The 14138-nt window shown below is 38.8% G+C and overlaps 1 protein-coding gene across 2 annotated transcripts in view; it reads left to right on the forward strand.

Annotated features, from left to right (window-relative positions):
• The window catches only part of fam184ab (family with sequence similarity 184 member Ab), a 207478-nt gene that overhangs the window by 1142 nt on the left and 192198 nt on the right, over window positions 1-14138 (forward strand). The window lies entirely within an intron of this gene.

Here is a 14138-nt window from a genome sequence, read left to right on the forward strand (position 1 = left end):
ACTCGTGTATAATCAATTTCACCAATTTAACCAATTTTTAATTAATTTAAACATTCCTCAAAACTTGATCACTCATGGCAGGCATTACTTGACACAGTGAAGTTAAGTGCAGTCAATGGCCTTAATTATAATAATTATTTTCATCATCATTATGCCCTTGAGATAAGAAAAGATGTACCTATTTCTGGCCACATACCTAAGTTAAAACTCTTGACACAGGTCAAAGTATGGTCGTGGCACCACTATATCTTTTTAATTGTCTACCAGAGCCTCAGACACCTTTACCAGGTGACTTTTTGATGATCTAAGCTGGTTAAGAATTTGACACATCAATTCTTTTATAAACTTAAAGGAATTACTGTTAACTTCAGCCATAAAATGTGCACTCTTTTCTGAAGAGAAAAATTAAAAATAGAAAAAAAGAGACCTAATTAAGTAGCTTTGGGGTACTTTTTGTTTTTATTTACCGAGCCTTATTGTGGATTAGAGTGAAATAAAAAGATTTAAAAAATGTGCACCTTGTTAGACAATTTTCCATATCATAATGTAGAGTAAATGCATCTTACACACAGCATATTATCATACATTCTTATAAAAGCAATATTATATGTTTGGTTAATTTCAAAGCAGATAGACCCTGCTTTAATCCGACCACAGTCAGAACTCCCACATCTTATACATTTATAGTGCAGCAGCTGATTTTTCACAGTGGAAGAATACTCAGCAGTATGATGTAGAAAGGAAAACCTCTGTTTTACACGAGGAATCCGAATGTGAAAATACAGTATATAAGCTTGATTAAATTTAATTTACTGGATGTAGACAATATGTAAGACACCAATCGGGTTAAATCTGATACACCAGAAAATCTGAAGACATTTTGGGTGCTTTTATTATAATTATTGTTATGAAGCATTGCTATTGTTCTTAGCCATGTTTTTATCCAGATTTTCAGACATATTTAGGGCAAAAAAGAAAGAAAGAAAACACCTCTAGGGTAAATCTGAGATGACTGTGCATAATGGGGAAAAAATATAACGATAAAGGGAATTGACTCAGCAGCGACATTGAATTATTTTTATTGTTTTAATTTCATTTGTTTACGCAACGAGTACCATCATTGTTCATGGTCTGAACCAGGTGTACTCGTACATTAGTGCTGAGTGTTAAAGAGTTGTGCAGGATGTGGACAACCTTTTTGGGTTTGTACATGTAATTCCTCAAATTAAGCCCAGTTTTGAGGGTATTATTGTAGCTTTGGGATGATAGGGAGATTTGAATCACAGATTACTGCTCGGCACTACAGCGTACACACTTTACAAATGTAACACTTTTCTCCAATGTGTTGCATGTTGTTTACATTTTCTATTAAAGTTGTCTTTTTTAAGTTATCCATCTAATGCAATTAAAATAAACCACTACGATAGTGTGTATAAGATCATCTTTCTGCATAAGGGCATACAATTTAGAAAAACAACAGCATATAATCATAATTTGACTTAACACAGCTTTTTAGAGCTCAGATAAATAATATTTTCTGGTGAGCATGTACAAACTGAAACAACAAAAGTAGTTATTTTCATATGCAGGTCAAATGATGAATGATTCCCACACGTTCCCACAGGCAACACATCTGAGTCTCACATCTCCAGTGCCTTGTTGTATGAAGCTGTGACAAAGCCGGGGAATAAGCTGATCGCAGTTGGGCCATCTGCTCACGCTGACCGCTGTTCTCTGCAAAGTCGGAAATGTGGTCAGGAATAAATATCAAGCTGGAAATCTCTCCGAACAGCTCCCCTGACACATCCCAGGCCGAATGGCTTCCAGCTTTCAGCGTTTTGAGATTGAGTGACTTGAGGAAGCAGAATTTTTAATCTCCTATTCTGACCAGCCTGCTTTAATCCATACTGCTGTCCTGTCTCCTTGATTGCAATTTGTAATTCATCAAGATCTTTTTTTTTTTGTCCAAATGCATTTCTTTTTGTGACTTTTCCTTTTGCCTGTAATGATTTGAAAGTCAGGCAGCTGTCTGGTTGCAGTTTTACATCAGTACAGCAGTGTCATCATTTCTGTGCTCTTTGCTTCACAGGCATTTGCAGGAAATTAATCTGTACTCAGTAAGTTGGTCATTGATTGTACAGTAGCTCTCTGTTGGTGCTGAGTTTTATGATTTGTGATGGAGGACTTGTTGGCTGACACTCTTATTTAAGACTTCTTGCTGTAATTTTTAATCCCACAAAGCTTCTTTTCAGCCATTTGTGTAGTTCAGCCTCTGTAAGGATTTCATTGTTGTGTATTTTTGCGTAGGTTTTGTTTTTCAAAGCTCTATTTCACAATTTAAACCTTCTGATTGGTTCCGTTTTATATTGCTGAACTTGTCTCACCAGAGAGGTTTTGCTGCTATGGTAACAAGTTTTATATAAATTATAATTCTGGCCGATTGCATTTACTATAAGAAATGGGCTGATGCTTTTTCAAAAAGAAAATGCACGATTTTGCTCTCCGTCCTCAGTGAGTTAGGTCTGACTTTCAGCTCTCGTCAGAATTTGGGAAACAGAGATGGCAGTCCGTGGTTTTACTTCATCAGGAGAAGGATTTATTATAACAATGTATTACCTAACCCATCGTGCGTTTGTGTGTCTGTGTGCGTTTGTGTGTATGTTTTCATCAGCAATGTCTGGCTGATTTGAGTCTTGAAGTGAGTGAATCAGAAATAGACCTCTGAGCTTTGCATGTACTTCTAGACAAAGGGATTGAATAAGACAGAGTCAAATAGTGTGATGGTGTGTGTGCGCGCCTGTCTGTGTGTCTTTACGAATCGTATTGTCTCATACTGTAGCAACACAGGATCCTTATAAGTGCTCCAGCATCTGAGCATTTAAGTATACTGTAAATTTGAAAAAGAAATTGTTTTTGCCACTGTTTTATTGTCTGCTGTTTCTAAATAAGTATTTTACCAAAAGACCCAGCAGTATAATGATATTTTGCAGATGACATGAGATATTTTGAACGGGACATGTTTCCCCATATTCATTTTTAAAAGATGTATGTAGAAATTAAATTAGAGCCTTCATTTGTGACACGCTCACAAATATGTTGACCCCAGACAATGGTATCTACCCAAGCGCACATCATACAGACTGAAAACACATCATAGTACAGATATAGATTATGAGTCAATTTAAAGGGGAACTATTATGGCATCTAATACCTATTTTAAACAGGACCTGAATGTCTTAAAAACAAGCTTTCAGCCTCTGAGCCATGTCTTTATCTTCCCATTCTCTAACCTCATTATCTATGCGGGATTCTGAGTGGGCGGGGCTATGATAATGAGACTCTGTGCTTATTGGCTGCCTGAATGACGCGATACCCCGCTACGAAAAAATGGCGGAAGCTCCGGCCGGCGGAGTTAGTTGTGAGCGTGGTTTCACGCAGTGGAGGCCAACCTATGTAAATCGCATTTTGGTTACGTAACGACGGGAGCAGAGTCTGAACGGCTCGTAGATCCACATCACACTGGATGGCTCATCCGGGCGGCTGTACAGACACTGCAGAATTTGGTTGCTTTCCTCCTTCTCTGAGTTGACAGGCTGAGGGGAGACCACTTTATATTAAAGCAAGAAAAAAACTTGTTTTTCATAATAGGTCCCCTTTAAGTTTTATCCTACTATTTTGAATTCATTGATATTATGCTCAAACATGCTTACATACAGTAGTCACTACTTTATCACATTTTCATCTCCATTGTATTGCCAGAGACCTAAAACAAATGAAATTATTCCTAAAAACAATAATCTAACTTGCAATATTCCAACTGTTCCTAAAATGTAAAAATTTCGCAGGAAATAAGTGATCCTCCTTAAGGAAATATTAGGACACCTATTTTATGAAGACTAATGTGAAAGGAATGCTTCATTCCTCTCTTTTGTTTGTGACTGCATTGCTGAAATACAAAAATCCACTGTCATCACTTGGCAGCAACATGTGTTTGTTGATGCCATAATCCAGGGGTGCTAGCGCAGTGGTCCATGTGGCCCGGATGAGTGAGGTTACAGAGCAGATGGTCAGAGCAACACGGCTCCAGACTTACAGCACGGCTGATGGTGATTGGAATGTCTCAGAGTTCTTTGTTACATTATGTTTCATTTTGATATTTTTCATCAGACTGTAATACACAGTATCCATGCCAAAGCTATTTAGCCATAAAAAAAAAAAGTTAAATGTGCATATCTTCAGTTGTGTTACTGGCAGCGTGGCAAATACCGCAGAAACACTAGCATAATCATCAATGTTGCTTTTCTGGTAATATATTTAATGTAATAATTATGGATGCATGAAATCTATGGGGCTGATAAATTATTGGTTGATATGGGAAGAAAATTACATACATTTTAAACCTGATAAAAAGCTCAGATGAATGAAGTTGATAGTACCTTTAAAACAGTCCCTATTGTGATCATTAGGTCCATAGACTAGAAAGAAGTGGACAATGTATCTGTGACATCACCCTGGTTTTCTGTAGAGAGGTTTAGACACCCCTTTTTTCATTGTACTGTGCAACGCCATGTGGCCCGGTAATCTGACTGGACCACACTCCCCGCACCGGAGGAGCTGCAGATCTTTACAGTGGAATATCCCATTTCTGATCTTATTTTGGTGGAATGATTATTGTGTTTTGATGATGCTGGACTAGTATAAACTGCTGGATGCTTCAGTTAGCCAAGCTTAGCATGATTATGACTGATGAGTAGGGCTGGGCGATATGGACCAAAAGTCATATCTCGATATTTTCTAGCTGAATGGCGATACTCGATATATATCTCGATATTTTTTCTGTGCCATAATTGGGGTTTCCCCCAAAGCATTATAGCATAGCATCTCTGTTAGCTTCATTTTTTTCTGAGGCAAACCCTTTAAAAAACAGTCAGTTTTAATACAAAGCCTCGTGCCAAATGTCACACAGGTACCTTTATTAACAGAGGTCTGCACAATATCAAGATGTATAAAACAAATGAAATAAAAATAAACTGCCTGCATATATAGAATAAAAATGCTTCTTGAATAAAATAAAACAAATATCCCTTTCCTGCATAACAATTAAATTAAAATACACTGTGCAATTAATACAATGTAGACAGTAACAGGGAGACTTTTCCACTGAGGTTGACAGTTGTGCAAATAACAAAACATTTGTGCAAATCTCAAATAAAACATTCAAGTCAATTTGTCACAAAATAAGCTATATCAAAATCGTAAAAAAAAAAAAAAAAAAAAAAAATGTTTTTTTTTAATAATCGATATAAACGATATTGTCTCGTACCATATCGCGTTTGAAAATATATCGATATATATTAAAATCTCGATATATCGCCCAGCCCTACTGATGAGGAAGTGATAATCAATGATAAACGTTGCGTGAGCTCATATTAGAAGTAAATTTATTATTTTGTTCAAAATGACTTGAAGTGGTACAAAAGAAATTATCTGGCTTGAAATTTTTTTTTTTGGTCGGACTGTAAATATGTTTATTTCAGCCTTAAAGTTGGACATTTTAACATGGGAGTCAGTGGAGATCGACTTGCTTTTGGAGCCAGTCTACAGTGGGCATTTAAGGAACTGCCCTTTTTGTTACTTCCAGGTTGGCGTCAATATGGAAGTTTGTTGGTTGGTGCTTGATTATGTCATCTATCATGTCACTCCTTACTGGCAGGACCCGAGCTTGTCTCTGTGCCTGCCTGACAGGAAATGCGCAGTAACAGAGCAACACAGAAGCTAATGTGCCACGCTGGTTATTTTTCACCTTGGCAACTTCGCTGCTTTTGGCAAAAGATTTTCGTGTGGAGGAGAGAAGAGTTTTAATGCAACCAGTCTTTTTAAAAGATCATGAAGCAGTGGGTAGAAGCACTAAGGCTAAAGCAATAAGACAGAGCGTTTCCGTTCAGCAAACCTTTAAAACTGTAAAAGCTTCCTAGAGACAGAAAAATGCTGAAGCCATAAATGACAAAGTAATGTACTCATAGCACTTACAGTAGTAACCATTCTGTAAATACATTTTAGGAGAATTATTTTTGTTTTGTCATTTAGTAGTTAAGGTTGAGATACATACATTCATTACACACGTTTAATTGAAACTATACAAACACTGTCTCATCCTCATGCACTTAAAGTTAAATATATGCATTTATTTGTTATTCATAAAATACTACAATATGAATTTGCACATAAAGAAGTCATAAAGAAGATGCACAGGTTCACTGTATGGTATCACTTTAGATTTTTGTATCACATCCCAGGTTTATCCAAAAGTTCTTTACTATTTTACGGAGCCTTACAACACATAAATGAGCAACTATTTGAAGATCTGTCTCTGGTGTTTGCTCTTATACTTTGGCCAGATCCACTAAAATATTGGTTTTTCATCTCATCTTAGATTTTTTTATTCTCCTGGGAACCTGAACAACTTTGAATTTATCGGTTATCTTGTGATTCCCCTGTAGTTGGAACTCACCCTCCAGTTTCTCTTCTTAAAAAGAGGAGAAACCTCAGTCGGCCAATCCAGAGACAATACCCCTCGATGTTCATGCAGAGTTTCAGAGGCATCTAGAAAGCCCCACTACATCCAAAGCCTTAAAGGGGACCTATTATGAAAAACACGTTTTCTCTTGCTTTAACATATAAAGTGGTCTCCCCTCAGCCTGCCAACTCAGAGAAGGAGGAAAGCAACCAAATTCTGCAGTGTCTGTACAGCCGCCCGGATGAGCCGTCCAGTGTGATGTGACTTCTACCAGCCATTCAGATTCTGCTCGCTTTCGTTACGTAACGAAAATGCGGTTTACATCGGTTGGCCTCCGATGCGTGAAACTACGCCCTCAACTAACTCCGCCGGCCGGAGTTTCCGCCATTTTTTCGTAGCGGTGTATTGCGTCATTCAGGCAGCCAATCAGCACAGAGCCTCATTATCATAGCCCCGCCCACTCAGAAACTTAAAAAAGACTTAAAATAGGTATTAGATGCCATAATAGGTCCCCTTTAAAGACCTTAGGGTAGGCTTCATCAGTCATGTTGATGAGATTGAGAAGAAGTGTTCCCTCTTGATGACATCCCCTGTCATCCGCGGTCAAGGTCAACAGCACTCGTACACAGTGTTGATTAGTTTTCCCAATCAGTCTGTACGTGCTATATCGACTTAAAGAAGCCATTTGACTGTGCCCTTCAGGACATTTTGTGGGGGGTTTTATAGGAGCACGGGTCACTGGGTCCATTTAGCTTTGAGACATTAAGTCCCTATAAACGGAGAAAGTTTTGTTTGTATTCCCAGTAAGAAGTTGGATCTACATTCAAAGAGCTAATTATAAATGTTGGGATATCAACTCTCACCAAAAAGGGAATCATAGACATTATCCCACCAAAAGATATGACACGTTGATGGGATCGTTCATTTACTTTGACAGAGGCAGACTGAAAGGACAGTCCTCCTCACAATATCTGAAAAATGTCTTTATGTAAGGCTGGGAACATTGCTTGTCTTGACATTATGTAGTTATTTGCCTTACATGACTGATTATTTGGGCACCAAATAGCAATTAAGCAATGTTGTAGTCTTGTTTAATGTCTTTACAGAAGCAAACAACTCAAAAGTTGTATTTAATATCTTTCAAAAGGGGCCCGGGACATTGCGTGAAGGCGTCATATGTTTTGTTGTCATCTATGTGCTTAGCAACCTGACTTGACTCCACCTCCTTATACCAGTTGCCTGGAACCACATGACAACATTCTAACCTCTGGTTGGTGTATAATCAGGAAATAGGAAAAATTGTTTTTCCTTGACTGGCCACTGGGGGATGGCTCTAAAAGCGAATCTCTAATGTCCCACATGTCCAAAATGTCCAACTTTGAAGCAGAAATAAACATGTTGACAACATGCTCCAACCAGAGGCGGGGCTTCAGGGGGGGCTGGGTAGGGGGGGGCGGTACTCCTCCGGCCCGGGGCCCAATAGGGCCCTGAGGCAGCAGGCCCCGCCCATGAGATTTTTTTTTTTTGTGGCACCACTTGGTTCATATTAGGTATAAAGCATTGTATAATATGTTGTGCTGAGATTTTCACACTCACAGTTAACATTCAAACAAAAATTGCAAGTGAATCTCCAAATGTATTTTGGGTAAAATCGTTGGTCATACGTCATCATCGATCACTTGTCAACAGAGCGCAGTAATCCTACAGCCTAAACATGAGCGGGAGCTAGAAACACAAAAGTGGAGCCATAAAATGCAAAGAAAAAGAAAAAAAGGAGCAAGAAAAAGCCTGATTGCCCAAGCTAGACGCATATTTTGTTCGTCCTAATCCTCCTCCTGTGGGAGATGAACCTGGCGTTGTTAGCAGTGATTCATACCCGGGCCGCCAGAAGCTGCATCGTGGTCGGGGAGCAGGTTTACAGGTAGCTACAGTTAGAACAATCACAGACACACACTGTCAGCAAGAAAATGTGAGTTTGTAGTAAATTGTTGATATAGTAGCCCGACTGCCTAGCTTATTTACTTCTCTGTCTCTCAGCTGTAGCGATGATAATAGGGACTCAACAGCCGCAAACGGCCCGGTCATCTGCCCCCCGGCCCGGCTCTGATATGTTCTGCTACTGGCTCCAACAGATGGTTTTGGTCCATAACTAGATTTTACATCCATGACAACAGTATGCAGGATTTATTTATTTTTGTTCCACATCAGGCAACATTTTTTAAAGAAGTACATTTATGTATAATTATGGGTGTGGACTTCAGAGTGACAACAATAAACAGTGAGTGAATCCTGTTTAGCTACTAGTGGAGCTAACTGGTAAATTTAAATTATACTTTTTCCATAGCCTGTCGGCAAAACAGCAAATACGTCATCCTTCTAAAGGAATGATTTTAGTGCTGTCTTCTTCTCTTTTTTTTTTAAATGCTGAGTCCAAGTCTCTAGCTATCAATGCCAAAGCTTATTCAAAGGAGAGCTGTTCTTTATCTGCAGCCAACTTGTTGTTTACATCCAGATTACAACAATGCAGCTCCGTCATCATTGTGTTAAGCCCGCCAGCAGACTCTCTCTCCAGAACATTTGGGCATAATTAAGGACCTCCAACGGATGGTAACTAGACATAGTGTGTCTGCCAAGCAAATTAAAATTTGCTAGTGGTATGTCTAGATTTCATGTCACATTTACTGAAAATTGGCCAAAAAAAATTGCATCTCCACTGACTCTCAACAGTACATCTCTAGATAAGAATGAATGCAAATGAAAGTTAATTAGCATCCTAGCTAGTAAACTAAGTCAGCCGAGCAAAAATGGCCATGTTCCAGTGGACTATCTAGGCTTGTTCAGTCCACCCATTTGCAACATGGTCTTGTAATTTAATGGGCAAAAAAGCTTCCACAGAAAACTTTCCAGTTCTCCAGTAATCTAGTTCATGCTTGGAACAGAGTAGTAAAGACTTTGCTGAAAAGAAAGTTGTTGCACTATTTCTCTGTGGTACTTTGTCCAAAACATAATGTAGACATTATATGAATACTTAATGATCATGAATTATCAAAAATTCTGCCAATTTAAAAAAAAAAGAGACGCAGAAGAAACCGTCAATCTGTTAAAGTGTTCTTTTTTCCTAAATCATCCAAGATTAACAAGGTCCTGAGTATTTGAAGGTTTCTGTTACGTATCTGCAATAAAATGACTTGGTAAATGATGAAAATCAAGTTTTGTCTTAAAATGCAACCTTTCATAACCCTGCACATTGAGACCAAAGGTCAGGTAGTTGAGTTGAGAGTAAGACTAGGCTTTTTTCCATCAAAGAGATTACACTTATTTATAAACATAGTTTGTGGAATTGTGAAGTGCCAAAATCTTGGTGCTGACAAATTCAGTCGTTCCATGTTCCTCTACATATTTCGGTAGGAAAAGAATGGTGTGTTACATGTGTGTTGAATAAAAGACACTGGGTCAGAGACATGACAAAGCAACCATAGTTAAATGTTATAATCTACATTTTCACATAGAAAAGAGAAGTGTAAAGAGTATTGATGGCACTCTTTTGGTTTCTAGAGTGCTTTCTGGAGGTGACAGACAGGACAATTGCCACTCGCGAGATGATGAAGATACCAGGCACGCTTTTCAGCTCTGTAATCTCGAAATATAATTTCTGGGGAATGAAAACACAGGGGAGAATAATGTGTGTGTGTGTGTGTGTGTGTGTGTGTGTGTGTGTGTGTGTGTGTGTGTGGTGGCCTGCCACTGCTGCTGTGAGAAGTGCAGCTTATTAACCTCTGCAGGATGCTTCTTCACTGATTGTCAAAATTCTCTGTCAGATTTCATTAAGATACACCCTTATAGTCACCAGCACACACTCACACCGACACACACATACGGACAGACAAGGAGAGAAATGGGAAGTGAGAGAGCATGGTCTTGGCCTGAAGCAGTATCCACAACAAATAAACCATTGCTGACATGCCTGTTGATACACGCACACTTACTGTACACACACAGACACACACACATTCACAGTGGCTCATAAAGATGCGAGGTGCATATGTAGGATGATTTGATGAGTCACTCTTAATGTTGACCTTGAAGGTTTCTTCTGCCTCTGGACTGCCAGAGGCCACATTGCAGCTTCTTCTTTATTTGGCTGATGCTGCAGTAATTCACGTCCCAGCAAGAGTCAAGACATGGAGTGACACCGGCACACAATTAGCCGTTATATACGACCGACATGAGACAAATACTAAGCCGGTCAGTGTCTTCCTCCTGGCTGGAGGTGTGTCTGTAAACACAGCCTGTGTGCCTTTTCACGACCGTTATGAGATGTCTGACGTTAGCGCTCACTCCAGCATTGTCTGCTCGGATTGTACTCAGCAGACTTGAAAAGCCGCAATGAAACCTGCCACACCGGTCCACTGAATAACTAATGTGAGTTATGGAATTTATGAGGCTTTATTTTATCTGAATATATTAAATTCTTTACTGGGTTTAATGACAACTTATTCTTAATGACTTTGCATTATTCAAGTTCCATTGAATTAATCATGCCCACAATTAATGTCGAACATGTATTATATTCATTTTGAAGACCTTCCTTTTTACCCCGTCTGTTGCGTGATTATAGCCCCCCATGGCTCTGAACAGGATGAAGCTGATATGGAAAACAGTTATGGATATGTTTTACGGGGATAAGTATGTTTTGCTTCTTTGAGCGTACTTTCCAACTTAATTCAGTCAGAAATGTGGATCTGAACTCTCATTAATTGATGCCCTTTATTATGATGGGCATAAATAAAAAACCAAGCAACTTTTTTGCCATAAATCCTAAAATCCTTCTTTTTTCAGTCAATACTTGTCTTTTTCACTATTCTATGAATACTGCCTGTCTACCTACTTGCTAACGTCAGCGGAAGATTGCTAAAATTAGAGTGTATACGTTTCATGATCTCAAAAACGCTTTGGTGTACAGAGGAGTTCATGTTAAACTCTTGACAACATTCAGGGTCAGTGGCTTTGATGATTTAGTTTAATGTGTTTGTACTGATATGCTCCACTTTGGTCTCTGCAATATTTATGAAATAATATCCTTTGGGTAGAAGTTTCGTCAGATGCAACTTTCAAACCAAAGGGGTACTGCCACATGCTTTTTAGAGTAATGAGGCTTTCTCCTGGCAGCCCTTGAAAGAACTTGGGTATTTTATTCCAAATAGTACTTTCATTTTGCAGAACCATAGCTTTTTTTCTGATAATCTTATCAAAAGACTATCCTGTTTTCAAAATTGCGTCCTGGTGCATCTTCGAACTCAACAATATGACATAGACGTACAAATGCCTCCCTTTTGTTTTATGAATGTATCTGTGTATCGTTTATTTGGTCCAAAACAAATACATACTTTCAGATATTTCACTGATATAACGAGCTATAAAACATAACATGGCAGAGGCTAAATTCGATTCAAAAGTACCTTATTAATCCCAGAAGGGAAAATAATTGTTGCAGTAGTCATGATTTAACTCTCTTTATTCATTGAGGGATATTACTGTGGGCAGGAAGGAGCTCCTGTAGCGATCTGTGGATCTGAAGAAGCCTCTGGCTGAAGACACTTGCTGAATCACTGTGTTGTGCAGAGGAAGATCAGAGTTGGTCATGGTCTTATTCATTGTATGAAATATCCTCCTTCATACAATCAGCTCCAGAGACTCCAGAACAGTCCCCAGAACAGAGCCACCCTTTGATATCAATTGTTTTTCTGTATCTTTCCAGTCCTCCATTACAACTGCCCTGTATATTTTAAGTGTTCATTTGTGTCTACACACCTAATTCAAATGAACGGACCACCTCTTTCGCTTGAGATTAAGGTCTGCATAAGTCTGTGAATGACCTTTTAATTTGAGCCGAGTGTGCTGGATTAGGGAAACACCTTAAACCTACAGGGCAGTGACACTTGAGGGCTGGAACTGAGAAACACTGACCTAAATTATTAGCCCTCTGACAATGAATTATAGTGTATCCTTTGTGACGTAGCATTGACAGGAGTCTTTTATCAGTTCCTACCTCGGCAGATCTATTGAGGGGTCTTAGACCATTCTTTCTTGGCTCAGCTAAATTTCAGAGTTTCTGGACATTAGCTTCAGCTTTGAGCACCCTCCACAGATCTCCATTGGGCTGATGTATGTTTTTGCATCACCGTCTTTTGGAATATCCTACATGTGACCTACAATGTAAACTGGAAGCAGATTTCTTTACATTTCTCAGAAAAGCAACATAATCCTCGTTTCTCATGAGCCCGTGCACCCAAACAAAGTCCCCTGTCCCTGAAGCACCAAAGTAGCCTCAGATTTATGGTCCCACCACCTTGTACCTTGAGGCCCAATACCTTTTTCATTTATGGATGTTTTTTAAGAAGGGCAACCATCAACCAGTATGTTGATATGGATTCATGAATCTCGATAACGTGTGTCATATCATCAAAACTGCTATTTATTTTCAAAACTGAGAGTAAGTGTGGTATGTCTTTTCAAGGTAGTTTCATTTCAGCTTTTATTCACTGCAACAAACAAGGCAAAACACCATTTGGGCAAGTGGTCTGCTACGCTGGTCCTCGGGACCCCCTGTCCTGCAAGTTTTTAGATGTTGCCTTGCATCAAGACTCCTGACTCTAATTGATGGTCATCATCAGCTTGTCATCAAGGTCTGCACAAGTCTGTAAGTCATTTGGATCAGGATGTGCTAAAGCCGGGAAGCGTCTAAAACATGCAGTACAGGGGGTCCTGAGAACCAGGTTGTAAGACCACTGATTTGGGCGTTCGATGTACCAGGTTAATTAAAATGTATTATGTAAATTGGCTCTAAGAGATCTGGGGTAAGAGAAAAAATTGTTGCATATCTTTGAAAAATGTTTGCATTAGGGTTCCTGGAGAGTCCATACAATTTATCTTGAAGCCATTTTAACTTGTTTAGCAACTTACTATGAGGATTCCAGTTCTTTTACAGGCCGTACTCATTTTCTTTCTCATCAAACTTTTGTCTCCTGCGCCCTCCTGTTGCTGTGTATTTTAACTCATCTCCAAATGTGCACACAAGACAAAGAATAGATCAATAACGGTATAATCAAAATAAGAAAAATGGTAAAATATGGAATTTAGCAGTTTTGAAAGAAAGCCAATGTGAAGTCTAGACGTCCTTGCTTTAAACAAGCCCACGCATCTAAATAGAAGAGGGGGCTTTTTGGCAGACATTTGTCAGCACAGAGTAAGAAGGGATTTTAAAGGCTTTTCTTAGTAGTAGTATAGATTCAATACTATACATGACCACCTGGGACCCATTTCTGGTGGTCCCAACCACCAGAAACATCACCTTCAGCAGAGTTTATTGTATAAAGGTTTAACCTTTTATTGTATTAAGTTGATAAGATGATAATAACTGAGTTGGATTTAACTTCTGCTGATCCATCCTCTGTTTTTCTGAGTGTCATCTTCCAGTAGAAGTAATATACATTTATCTTAACATACCAAACTAAAAGGAAGAAACAAGTACCGGTAAGCATCATTACAGCATTTAACAAGTACATTAACTTCAAAATGATCAAGTCTGATTTCCAAAACCGTTGAAATGAGTAAGTATTTT

Source organism: Cololabis saira, chromosome 18 (assembly GCF_033807715.1).
Source record: "Cololabis saira isolate AMF1-May2022 chromosome 18, fColSai1.1, whole genome shotgun sequence".
NCBI classification, from domain to species: domain Eukaryota; kingdom Metazoa; phylum Chordata; class Actinopteri; order Beloniformes; family Belonidae; genus Cololabis; species Cololabis saira.